Below are 11,915 nucleotides of genomic sequence, written 5' to 3' on the forward strand. Positions count from 1 at the left end.
GAGATAGATTGTCACTTTGTGAGGGAGAAAATTCAACAAGGGCTCATCAGAACTATGTACATTTCAACTAATGATCAACCTGCGTATGCTTTCACTAAGAGTCTAACTAAGGTTCAGCATGAGTATCTTATGTCCAAACTTGGCTTTGTCAATCTCTTTGCGATACCAAGTTTGAGGGGGAGTGTTGAGGAGTAGGAATGGAAGCCAAAGAAAAGTCAATCATGCAGAAGATACAAATGTCCAGAAGTTAGTTAAGCACAGTAACTGGTTAGTTGCAGTTACTGTTAGACAGTTAAAGAAGTAGTTAGTCTATATATATATATATATATATATATATTCCCTCATGTATAATAGACAATTAAGAAATTCAATACAAAAAGTATTAACCTCTCTCATGTATTGAATCTTAATCTGATCATCCTTCTTCTTCTCTAGTTTTTCTTTCTTCTCTGATTTTTTCTTCTTCTCTCCTCTGCTGCTATATGAACTGATCATATAGCTCTTAATCCTAGTGTAATCATTCATGATTCTTCATATACTCCATTAATTCCCTTAACTAGTTTGTATTATGGTGGCGGATTCAGAAAATTTTTTTAGGGGATTCGAAAAATGAAAATATAAATGTGTAAATAAGTCAATAAAATACAATTTCAAGGAATGTAATACTACTATATAGTTTTTTTTATAAAGTTGTACAATCACAAAACAGATTTTTATTAAAAAAAAAACAAGCTACCCACCCCAAGCGGGGATTGAATACTATCTAATTTTTTATAAAGTTGTACAACCACAGAACAGATTATTGTTAAAAAAAACAAATGTAATACTACTATATTGTTTTTTATAAAGCTGTACAACCACAGAACAAAATTTTATTTAAAAAAACAGGTTGCCTACCCCTAACGGGGATTGAATTCTATATAGTTTTTTTATAAAGTTGTACAACCACAGAATAGATTTTTATTAAAAAAAATAGGCTGCCCACCACTAGCAGGGATTGAACTCGCGAAGTGGGTAAGTAAGCGACCCTATAAGGGCAGATAATACCACTAAGTTATTTATAACCTTGTGTGCATAAATATAGATTTTTTACCTTATATATACAACATAATTTTTTGACGAGGGGGTTCAAGTGAACCCCCTGGCAACCACGTAGGTCCGCCCCGATCTATAATACATTATCCCAAAGATGCTTTAAATTCGGCATAATACATAAACATGTCCTTTAAACTAATCTCAAATCACATATATGACTTTCAACTTTGAGCGTGCACAAATTGGTACTTAAACCTGTATAAAGTTGAACAAGTAGACACACGCGTTCTATGTGGCATAATACATGTAGGATGTCATGTAGGACAAGAATTGGCCACGTAGAACACCACATATGACATATGTGTCTACCTATTAAATCTATACAAGTTTAATTGTCTACCTGTGCACACTCAAAATTGAAGGTCATAGATATGATATGAGCCCAAGTTAAAGGGCATATTTATATATTTTGCCTTTAAATATTGATGAAGGATAATATCAAACTTTTAAAACAAGGATTTACATAGCATGAGAATGACTCTTTTTTTTTCACATAAGAAAAACGATATCATGTTTTTTTTTTTTTATTTTGTGTTGGAATATAATGGAACGATAAGTATGCTTTTTTCATATTAGATTAAAATAAAATTGATATAATAAGTTTCTTATTCTTGGCCAAAATAACTTTCTTGGTATATACCATCTCAAAAAGTACAATGAAAAATATGCTCTTTCGTATTAGATTAAAATAAAACTAGTAGAGTTATCCGTGCGATGCGCGGGATATATTTTTAAAAATATTAGCTCATTCACTTAAAAAATAATTGATTTTTATTGTATTACATTAACATATTTTAAAAGTCAATGAAATATTAATTATAATTAAAAATAATTGTTAATAGTGAAATTATAATTGATACTTAATAACGAATCACAATTATAATTATTTTAGATGTTTTGTATCAAAAGAACAACATTAATATTTGCTTTAATCATATTTCATTCATTGATTTTAAAAATAATAAAATATTATATATTAAATAATTGTTATTAACTTTGTTTATATATATATAGAGAGATTTTCATTTCAACTATAAATATTTAATTGTTTCAATTACAAAACTTCTAATTTCAAATTCTGAATTTCGCAACTGTCAATTCAAAACTAAACATATACAATTTATATTTTCTTAATACTTTCAGACTTTGTTCTAGAATTCTTAATTTTTTCATTGTATAATTTCATCATTAATATCTTTAAATATTTTATTGATACATATTATTATATCCTCTAAATTAATTCAATTAAAGACTTTATGCTACTTTCAAAATCATCCACCCTCATTTTTAACCTCTCTCCCAATTTTTTTTTTCACTTTTTAAAATTTTCTTTATACCCCTCCCATCCCAACCCCCCACCCCTCGCCCCTCCCCTAAACAAAATAAATTAAAATTTTATTTCATCTTTTTAAAAACTTTTTCCTATACCCCACCATCCACTCCCTACCTCCTAACCCACCCACCCCATTTTCCATTTTTTTTTAAAAGAGATTTTGAAAAACCTTTTTATTTATTTTTTATTACCCTACACCCAACCCCTACCCTAACACCAAAAAACATTAATTTTTGTAAACTCACAAATTCCACCTACATTCACCCCACCTAGCCCACCCCTACCCTCACCCCACCAGCATTAATTAATTATAAATAATATGTCACTTGCAATTTTTAAGAGGGGTGATGAAAGTGTTATTTCGTATTTCTTGCATATCAGTTACTTTTAAACTCAAATATCAAGATATATAGTATAAAGTAAGTAAGATAGTAGCTTAAGTTGTTGAATCACGAATGAATTTGCGTTGAATATTTTTATTAAGCAAATCTTATCTATTTTACGTCAAAACATTAGTGAATTAGAGTAAGAAGATACTCTTAAATTGTTTGTGCCCTCTTAGTGATAACAATAACTATAGCAAAAATTAGTCAATGACTTCCCTATTTGGATTTAGCCTTATTCAAACTATAATAATTTATAGTAATAAAATATATGAAATTATTTGGATTATGAGAAAACTAAATGAAAAATATTAATTATATTATATTAGAAAAACATATAAAATATATAATAGATATAATGTGAGACTCTGTATTCATTAATGTATGTGTAAATACAATATATATCCTCCATTTCCTTCTTTCTTTCTGAACTTTAATTTACTTCTCTAAACTTTTATTTCATTATCTATAATTTTTTCATTTTTTGAATTTATATATTATTTATTTTAATAATAAGTTCTTATTGCAATAAAATATAAATAGAGATACTGATTTAAAATTAGTATAGATAAGATGAAGACACTACTAAAAAAAAAGGAGAAAACCAACCACAAGTGGTCGGTTTTTCCCAAAACCTAACCACAAAACCGACCAAAGTGTGTGATCGGTAAAGTTGTGGTAGCTTTTTAAAAATCGACCACAAGTAGTCAGTTTTTTCAAAAAAATATATATATTTTAAAAGTTCATTATTATTTTATTAAAATTGAAAAAAATAATTTCAGGAAACAAAAACGACCATATGTAGTCGATTTTTATTAAATTAATTAATTAAATTTAATATAAAACCGACCACTTGTGGTCAATTTTCTGGAAAAAAAAATCAAAAACCGACTACTTGTGGTCAGTTTTTCTGAAATTTTTTTTAAAATATAAAAATTAAAACCCAAATACACAATGCAACAACAAAAATCCAATACCATAGTAACCAGTCAATACAGCAGCAACAACAACCAAAAACTAAACGTAAATACTTTCAAAAGTTTACAACACGTACAAAATGTCCTACAAAAGTGAGTATGAAAAAACTACAACAATACTTTCAAACAACAAATTGTCTAAATAATAAATACAACACATACAAAAATAAAAAAACTAGAAGTCATCATCATCGAATTTGTCATCGTCTTCCATATCATCATCAGTGCTGAAATCATCAAGGGGGCCTAGACCTTTTGTAGCCCGAACTGCATCACCAAGACATGGAGGAATAATTCCCTCAGTTTGAATAAAAGAGCTGAACTGCTGCTGCAACATCTTGATTTGTGATGTTGTTGCCTTCTTGGTCTTCTTCTGTCTCTCTCTCTGTTCAGCAAACCTCTCCCTCTGTTCAGCAAGCTCTTCGGTGAGTTGAGAAACCTTATTTTGTAGTCTTTCAATGGTTTCTCTATCAACTAAAGAGCTAGAGTATGCATCGCCGGACGAACAACTAATATTATCGTCAAAAAGTTTTGTGTGAAATCCGTAGAAATGGCCTCTATTTGCAGGACCCACAGCTTTTGTCCATAACTCCTCCTCTACATACTCGGGTATTGGGTCACCTGACTTTCAGAAGGCTAAATACTACGATACTCAGCAACAAGATGTGTATATTCGTCCTATATTTAAAGTAAAGTTAATACTAAAATTAAAAAAATATTAAATTAGTTATAATTCAAAATTTGTTTCTTACATGGACAGCTTTTGCATAAGCTTCAACCCAGACACCTTCATCAGTCGGGTCCTTTTTTTTCGTATGAGTCTCCTCGAATTGCTCATCAGTGGGTATTCACCAACCCTTATCTTTTTTCTGCATATAAAAACATTATATATAAATGTTCAAATAATAAATAAATTTAAATAGAAACAAACAATTAACACTGTAAAAGTTACATACCATTTTTTCCTTCACAGCAAGAATACTTCTGGCACCTGTAGTATGTAGGGAGCCACCCTTGAATGATGCCCGGGTTTTCTTTCCTTTTTCACTCAACAATTGGTATTCTGTTCTTCTCTAATGGCAAATGTACAATTGCCATGCGCCTTCAGGAATCCACTTAGGTTTTACCAATTTCTTTCGGGAATAATTCAAGAGATCGTTAAATCTGGATCTACATCTTATGAAAAAGTTCTTCTTTATAAGAAATGTATTTGCATCATACCACCAGTAAAATTTCTACAATAAAAATATAATATTCAATATTTTGTTCTAACAAAATGCTAATAAGCAGTCGATAAGTTAAATCCTTACCTTAAATTCTTCAAATATTCTCTCCCTGTCAAGTTCTGAAACCTTTTGTCAGTTGGTCCAGTAGCCGTTGAAGTGCCGAGTAATGCATATTCGCGCCTTTTGTCCAACTCCAGCATTCGGCCTAAACCTACAACACAAGATCAAATAGTAATTTCATAGAGCATAATCATATAGTAATGAAAAATGAGTAACGTTATTATATTTAGAAATCTTACCCTCTCACAACTGGAAGAAGATAAATCCTCCCAGAATCATATCTGTCTCCTGGCTGCCAATAAGTGATGGTGGATGCACTGGCGTGGGCGGATCTGAAAAAACAGATGGAGTGCCTCCAAGCTGAAGATCCGACAACCCAATAGATCCAGCAGAATCACTGTGCGAAACTGCATGACTGCTACAGGAGGGTATCGATGATGGTACATTTCTGGAAGAGCCAGAGGTTGTCTGATAGTACTGTTCCGGCGATGGCACGCTCATAGCAGCAGGATGAATTGGTCCAGACCCATGTAGTGGCCCCACATGCATAGGAGTAGGTATCGAATCTCGGACGACCTAGAATATGAGGGTCGTGCTGGCGCATCAGCAAAGCGACCCTCAGATAGATGAATGCCTGTCGGTCGTCTATAAGGCAGTGGTTGTCTATTCTTTTTTGGTTTCGTAGTATCAACTTTTGCCTTACCTTTGTCACCTCTGCCTGACATCTAAATTATGTTAAGTTAACAAGTAGTTAGTTACTACAAAATGAATGTATAAGAAAATATTTTAAGTAAATAATTTCAAGTTACTAATTCATATTTCAAATAGCTCCAACAACACGAGATATAGACAAAAATATTTTTATTACTATATAAATCGTGAAAAAGTGAAAACAACAAAGTAAAACAATATATTACATATCAATCTTAAACAAGAAGGATAAAGGTAAATATATAGTACAAAGCATAAAGACATCAATACATAATAAATACAACCTACACAACTAATCCTCCTCTTCTGAAGATCCTCCACTAAACCATTCACCCTCTTCGGAGGTTTCCTTATCTCCTACCCGCTCAGTCTCTTCTTTCGCAATATTAACTTCTTCAAATATGTTTTTTGAGTGATTCAAACCGTCCACTAATTCAACGTCCACTAGCTGGTGATCAATCTATATTTCATTTTGATACGCAGTCTCTAACACATTCTCAACTTCCACCCAACCTATAGGCTTTGTTTTGATTACAGTCCACCAATCAGACTTGTCATTGCGCAACGGATAAGGAGTATAATACACTTGTTTAGCATTTTGTGCTAGATCAAATGAATCGTAAATAGGATATGAGCTATTGTGCTTCACTTCAATGATGTTATGCTCCCTACGTACTCTTGTGCCTCTTGTGCTTTGATCAAATCACTTACATCAAAAGAGGAGAGTTTTTTTTATTCGGAAACCAACATACTCTAGTTCTAAGATCTCGTGTATGATACCAAAGTTATCAACATCATCATCACCCTTAACCCAAACACCACTATTGTTTGTTTTCCTTGTTCTGGAATGTTGTTCGGTGGAAAATTTAAACCCATTTACTTTGTATTGGGACATTGCATTAGGTTTAACTGGACCCAAAGAAATATCTCTCAAGAGCTGATCGTATGCGGATGCATTTAGTGAATGGTGTACCTAAAAATATTATACATATATATATTTTAGTTGTGGAATGTGTACACGTTTAAACTTTGTAGAAATATTAATACACTTACGAACCTCATTTTTAAACCATGTTGCAAAGGATACATACACTTGATTTTCATAGAATTGAGTCTTAAATGAACTGAATATCCAACATGAGAAACACAATTAGTTTCTTTAAAAGAAGGAGTAAACAAATAAGATATGTTAAAATTTTAATCCCCTTACTTCAGAAAGGGCTCAATTTCCGGGCAATTCAGCATGACATACAAAGTTACTGACTTTTGCTCTGTGGGAGTGAGCCGACGAGGTATGGTCTTTTTATCCTTACAACGAGATTGATTGAAAATTGATATCGGTTGCAAATGAGGCTCACTCACATCGTCCTGATGACGATTCGATCGGTTTCTTGAACAAGTAACTTCATCACTAAAGTAGTATGAACAAACTTGAGAAGTTTCTCTTGCAAGATATGGCTCGACTATAGAGCCTTCCACCCTATGTTTGTTTTTGGGACCTCTTTTCAATTTTTCAATTTCCTTGTACAATGTTAACGTTAGATGTTTACTATATGTAAAAAAGATATGTATGAATTAAAATATGTTGCAAATGCTTACTGTTCGAATGGATACATCCACCTAGTTTGAACTGGACCACCTAGCCAAGCTTCGTGCATAAGGTGAATGGGAAGATGTTTCATCACATCGAAGAATGCTGGCAGGAAAATCTTCTCCAGCTTGTTGATGATAACAACAATATTACTTTTCATTACCGTCAGATTTTCTTCTTTTAATGTGGTGGCACATAAGTCTTTGAAGAACAAACTAATCTCTGCTATTGGTTTCCATATATTTTCAGGTAAACCAATAAAAGCAATTGGAAGTAATTGTTCCATGAAAACATGACAATCATGGATTTTCATTTCATGCAAGATTCCTTGTGTCATATTAACCCTCTTTCCCAAATTTGAGGCATATCCATTGGGCATCTTCAAACTTTGAACCCACTCGGATATTTGACGTTTTTAGTCCAACTTGAATGTAAAACTAGCCTTGGGCTTAAGACCATTACCGTTGGGCCGCTGCTGTAAGTGTAATTCTCTGCGGTTGCAATATTCTGGTAAGTCAAGTCTGGCCTTAGGATTATCCTTTGTTTTGCCGGTGACATCCATAACTATGTTGAACAAGTTGTCAAAATAGTTCTTCTCAGTAAACATGACATCAACGTTATGTGTAAATAAATTATCTGGCCAATATTCTAACTCCCAAAATATACTTTGCTTAGTCCAGTTATGAGAAACGCCATATTCATCAAGCCTGTACAATTGTTCCTCACTGGCTTTAGGCAAATCTTGAACTATTTTCCAGATATCATGACCAGACAGCCTTGGAGGTGGACCATCATATTCCCTTCTATTCCTTCTGAATGCATTCTTGAGTCTCCTAAATTCATGATCAGGTGACAAGAAACAACGATGACAATCAAACTATAAATTTTTCCTGCCATGTCTCAATGTGAAAGATTTTGTTTTTCCATGCAGTATGGACAAGCCAACTTTCCAACTATAATCCACCCAGACAACATTCCATAAGCAGAAAAATCATTAATAGTCCACATTAGATATGTACGCAGACTGAAATTATATTTAAGAGATATGTCCCAAGTTTCAACCCCCTCATACCATAAAATTTGAAGTTCATCAATCAAAGGTTGCAAGTAGACATCTATTTTGCTTTTTGGATTACACGAGCCAGGAATAATACAATTCAGAAATATGTAGGGACTAGTCATCAACAGTTCAGGAGGAAAATTATAAGGAGTGATAAATACAGGCCAACATGAATATGGCGCACCACCAACTAAAAAAGGAGAGAACCCATCCGCACATAATCCCAATCAAATGTTTCGTGGCTCAGGTGCAAAATATGGATAAGTTGCATCAAAATGCTTCCAAACCTCTCCATCAGATGAATGACACATAACACCAGTGAGCCTTCTATTTTCAATATGCCATCTCATATGAGGAGCTGAGCTGTTTGAAGCATACAACCACTTCAACCTTGGTATAAAAGGTAAATAACGCATCGCCTTAATAGAAATTTTATTTCCAGTAGAACCACGCTTATATCGAGAGTGATGACAAAACTTACAGAACTCTAGCTTAGCATCTTCCTTAAAGTATAACATGCATCCATTTTCACAACAATCAATTCTAACCGAGGAGAGACCTAACTTTGACATCAGTCTTTTTACCTTATAGAAAGAATCAGGAACCTCCAAGCCAGGTTTAACTAACTCTTTAATAAGGTCTATTATTAAGTCCATTCCTCCTTCAGCAATATTCCAGTCAGATTTAATACTTAATAATCTAACAGCAACAGACAAACGAGAGTGCCAACACCTGTCAAACAAAGGATAACTAGCAGCATGCAATTATTTGTAGAAATTGCCCGCTTCACTATTAGGAACATCTTCAACATTTTTTCTAAACTCAACCCCGTGTTGATCCCAAAAGCACCGTCCACCATTTCTATCATCCTAGTATCTTGATATTCATTATGCCCTACAGACCTACTACTTTCTCCAACAACAAAGTTATTTTGCGCAACATCCCCATGAATGCCACGCAATCTTAAAAAGTCCTCGTGAAGCCCCTTTTTATAAAGATATTCCTTTACATCTTCTTCACTTACAATATTTATCCCATCACATCTAACACAAGGATAACGAATAACCTGATAATGTGTCCGTATATCAAGTGTCTTAGCCTGTTCAACAAATCTTTTGACATCTTCAACAAATTTCTCCGTAATACCGATTCTATTATCATTGTTCCGTTGATATATCCAGCTATAATCAGGTTCCATCTGCCCAATCAATCAGATTTTATTATGTTAGGCACATATTTCATAGAATTCTTCAGAGATATGTCGTAGTTTATCAGGACCATAAGTTTCAAAAAAACATGTCCTAAAGATTTTCCATTTTTCACAAAAAAATTCCTTTTGAATATATTTTCTGGCCTGAGAACCAAGACTAAAACCAATAAGTTGTGTCATCATAATTAAACAGAATTAATATCAAAATCCATCTCAGATGGGTAGGATTTTTATTATCAAAATCTTGAACTATATTAGTTTTAGAGTTGATTTTAATCTTTTCTAGACTTTTAGGTGTAACATGCGAATCTGCAGAATTAATAGTATGCAAAAATGCAGCACGATTCCTAGCTGGACCATAATCAGGTTCTATAGGAGAAATATGATGTATAGAAGAAAGTCTTTTTGGCAGAGAAAAGAATTATAATGTATTATATTATATTATATTATGTTATGTTATGTTATGTTATGTTATGTTATGTTATGTTATGTTATGTTGTGTTGTGTTATGTTATGTTATGTTATGTTATGCTATGCTATGTTATGCTATGCTATGCTATGTTATATTATGTTATGTTATGTTATGCTATGTTATGTTATGTTATGCTATGGTATGCTATGATATGCTATGTTATGCTATGGTATGCTATGTTATGCTATGTTATGTTATGCTATGTTTTTACTGGATATTGGTAACTCTGTATTTTTTGGGGGATGTTACTGAGACTATCGATTTTTTATTTATAATGATGCTTTAGTTTTTGAATTGTGTAGTTGAGATAAAGATGAATTAACATATTTAAATTGTTATTGTTATCTGTTTGAAGTGTCACTATCGTAGTTGAGATAATCAGTAAAGATTATTTAGATAATCACAAAAGATTTAAATTGCTGAAAGATAGTCACACGTTTATTTTTTAAATTTACACTCCATCTCTATTTTTTAAAATTTACACTATATGTGAAACGTTTCTTTTTAAATTTACATTGCATCTCTTTCTTTAAAAAAAATTTACACTGCATCTCTTTTTTAAAGTTGAAAATTTTAAAAAAATAATCAATAAAGATTATTTTTGATAATCACTAAAAATTTAAATTGCTGAAAGATAGTGAGACGTTTCTTTTAAAATTTACACGTCATCTCTATTTTTTATAATTTACACTGCAATGTAACACGTTTCTTTTTAACTTTACACTGCATCTCTTTAGTTTTTAAGTTTTGTAGTTGAGATAAAGATGAATAACATATTTAAATTGTTATTGTTATTTGTTTGAACTTTGAAGTGTCACTATCTTAGTTGAGATAATCATTAAAGATTATTTTAGATGATCACAAAAAATTTAAATTGTTGAAACATAGTCACACGTTTATTTTTTAAATTTACACTTCATCTCTATTTTTTAAAACTTAAACTGCATCTATTTTTTAAAGTTAAAAGTTTAAAACTTTCTAATATTTTTTAAGTTAAATTTTTTATTACAACATTTTGAAATATTGTCTTAAAAATTGCCATGTGGCTATTTTAATAACTTGACACGTGGCATGTTGTCTTGATTTTGTTTTGCTATGCTTAGATTAAAATAAAATTTGACATAGTAAGTTTCTTATTCTTGGCCAAAATAACTTTCTTGGTATTTACCATATCAAAAAGTACAATGAAAAAGTGGGATGCATGAATTAATTATAAAACTGTTTCATCATAACGTAAGTATATTACTCTACAAATTATCACTTAATAACTAGACCTAAAACAGGACCATTAGAATTACTATTTTATCTCTCTATTTAAGGTTTTCAGACGTAACCCGTAGTATGTATAGCCATGCCAAACTAAACTTTAATTTGAAGACCATCACTAATAAGTTCTTTTCACAAGAAAATGTGATTTAGATTCCCAATAGATTATTTTTGTGTGAAAATCATTTAAGCTCCTCAATTTTATTTTAAAAATTATACTTCTTCTTCAATTTTGAATAATGAATATTCTCCTCCTTTGTCCTAATAGTTCTTATTTAATACTGTTTGTTTTACCCTTATATTATTACCAGTTACTAATAGCCGGTGCAAGGCACGAGTCCAACAAATATTTTTTTAAAATTTATTTTAATTATTGTGATTTAGAATATTTTTTAAAAGTATATAACATATTATTTTTGTTTAGATATTTTAAGTTGTTAACTATTGTAATTTATAATACTTTTTATGTAATTTTCAAATGCTTTGATGATCATAATTAACTATGGGTGATATAGTAAAGTTACGAGTGAA

This window comes from Capsicum annuum, chromosome 12 (assembly GCF_002878395.1).
Source record: "Capsicum annuum cultivar UCD-10X-F1 chromosome 12, UCD10Xv1.1, whole genome shotgun sequence".
NCBI lineage: Eukaryota > Viridiplantae > Streptophyta > Magnoliopsida > Solanales > Solanaceae > Capsicum > Capsicum annuum.